Consider the following 2,869-nt stretch of genomic DNA (forward strand, 5'->3'; position numbering starts at 1 on the left):
AGCGGCGGCGGCTAGGGTTACTCCCGGGCCGCTCGCGGGGAGCGACACGGGAGTCGTCGCACAGGGTGGGGTTGAATATAATTCAATCTTGCTTGGGAGTTTTTGCATATAAAAGCAACACAGTCATATAGTACTATTCTTGACGTGGAAAGTGAAACAGTCACATTACTGTTTGCTGATGTGATTAAGGAGGGCCATCACCTTTATTCATTTGGGGCGCGAGCTTGTCAACACTACGCAGCTACTACTACTTTCGAGTTGAGCGTCGTAAAAGCCGGGGCTGACAGTCTACCTACGGAGTGTTGGCGAGCATGAGAATTTGATTGTGGATAAACTTCACCGCTGTAGTTCTTCTTATCCTAAAGCAGTAAAGTACTTCCTCCGTCCCATAATATAAGAACGTTTTTGACATTGAATATATTTTTTTTGCAGGGATTCCTGCATATATATTATGGGACGAAGGGAGTATTACATATTATTGGCGCCTAATTTCTCAATCAGCTGAAACTATGATGATGCTCATTTAAACAGTGGAGGCCACAACAGAAAGCAATAAATACACGGTCATAACGTAGGGTGGGTGCGCGTCTCTGTAACAGTGGTTTCACTGTATTTCTTCCGGAAGATTCTGGCAATGGTTTTTCTTTTTTCTTTTTCTTTGGGGTCTCTCTGGGTGGATGTCAGCTAAATATTGTGGTGAATGGGGGAGAATATATTCCCTTGCCCGGCTAGAGATGGGGAGCGGCACAGGACGAGATGTTGATTGTGCCAGGGGAAGCGGGACCAAAGCGGTGGCGTAGCATGGTGCAAACCTACGTAGCATGCAGTACTGCATAGCTAGTGATGGCTGAAGACGAGGATTGAACGAACGTACGTACCCAAGCTTCCAAGTTCCAATCCCTAGCCGGTCATTGCATGCATGGGTGGTCCGCCGCGAAAATAAATATAAGATGCACTGCATGCAGTGGCGGAGCCAGGATTTCCGACATGGGTATGCGTGGTAAAAAAAATTGCTTCACGACATTGTAAGAAATAGAAAAGTTCATAATAATAACAGCGAAACTATAAATTATTACTTGTAGCAACACTGCATCCAATAATTCAGTTACATTGCAGCAAGAAGAATCAAAATTTAACTCTACGATCACCCTTTTGGAAGCGAGAAATGATGGTGTCTTCCTTTACTTGCATGAAGAATTTACGCAAGAAAAGTAACCAAGCAATCATTCAAATATTGCTCTCCCATTTTGGCTCTTAACTTATTCTTCACATAATTCATCGAAGAGAAGATCCTCTCAACACTAGCAGTCGCCACCGGCAGAATTAAGACCAACTTGAGAAGCTTGTAAACAATGGCATATGATATTGTTCTTCTTTGTCTCAACAAGCTTGGCTGAAAGTTGGGCAATATTCTTCACCTTTCTAAATCTTTCATCTCTACGCATATCAGCAATAAACATTGACAATTCATAAGGAAGTTTCAATATTTCCGTCTTTGAGAAATCCTTAGGATAAAAGTGGGCAAGCTTGACCAACTTCTCTTGATCATAAGCAGCAAATGAATCAACAGGATTGAATGATGCCATAGAGACAAGTAATTCGGTGTTTACCTCATCAAACCTATTGTTGAGCTCTTGAAGTTGCCTATCAATGAGACCCAAAAACATATCAATACGAAAGCGATGGAGATTCTTAACTTTCTTGAAGAACTTATTAGATCGTAGAGCTGACTTATAGAATCCATCCATGTCGGGCACTTTGATCTTATGCTTCAGACAAAAAGACTTGACATTTTCTAGAAATAATTCCCACCCACTATCTTCTCGCAGGTTCAACAATTGTTGCTTAGTGAGAGAAATTAGATCAATAGCATTCACAATATCTTGATCCCTCCTTTGCAAAGCTTGGCTCAAGACATCTGTGTACCCAAATAGTTCTTCCATCAAGTGCAACATGAAAACAAACTCAAATGACTCAAATGATCTCAATATAGTTTGAGCTCCAATACCCTCAGCACTGTTATACTCTTTTCCAATCCTTTTGAGAACTTTCTGGATTGAAGGGTACAAAGAAAGAACATGTGACACCGTTTTAGAGTGGGATCCCCAACGAGTTTCACATGGTCTTCCCAAACCCATCTCCTGGTTTTGCCCTTTGCCGGTTTCAATTTCATCTAATTGCAATGCTTCAATAAGATAATCAGCTTGAGCTTCTCGAAACATTTGTATCTTTTTGCAAGACAAACCCAGGACATTCAACAAAGATGAAAGTTGTTGAAAGAATGAAAAGCAGTCACCATTCTCTTTAGCAACAGCAACTAGAGTTAACTGAAGTTGATGGGCAAAGCAATGAACATAATAAGCAGAAGGAGACTCATCCATAATTAATTTCTTCAAACCATTAGCCTTACCCTTCATGTTGTTGGCCCCGTCGTATCCTTGTCCACGAACCATAGAAAAACTCAAAGAATTTTCCATCAATAGTTTCTCAATTGCCTTTTTAAGTGTCAGAGAGGTAGTGTCCTCAACATGGACAATTCCAAGAAATCTCTCAACCGGCCATCCAATTTTGTCAACATACCGCAAGCAAAGAGCCGATTCTTCCCGTTGGTACACATCACTAGATTCATCGGCAAGTATGGCAAAATATTCTTCACCAAGATCTTTCATGATGAGACTAGTTGTCTCTTTAGCACAACAATTGATGAGTTCTAACTGTATATCATGGCATGTCATTTTACAGTTCTTTGGAGCATTTCTTAGAACCACTTTGTCGACATCTTCAAACCTTTCTGCTAGATGATTTAAAAGCTCAAGAAAATTCCCCTTGTTAAGTGATTCTTCACTTTCATCATGACCGCGAAAAGCCA

This window comes from Triticum dicoccoides, chromosome 4B (genome assembly GCF_002162155.2).
Source record: "Triticum dicoccoides isolate Atlit2015 ecotype Zavitan chromosome 4B, WEW_v2.0, whole genome shotgun sequence".
Lineage (NCBI taxonomy): Eukaryota > Viridiplantae > Streptophyta > Magnoliopsida > Poales > Poaceae > Triticum > Triticum dicoccoides.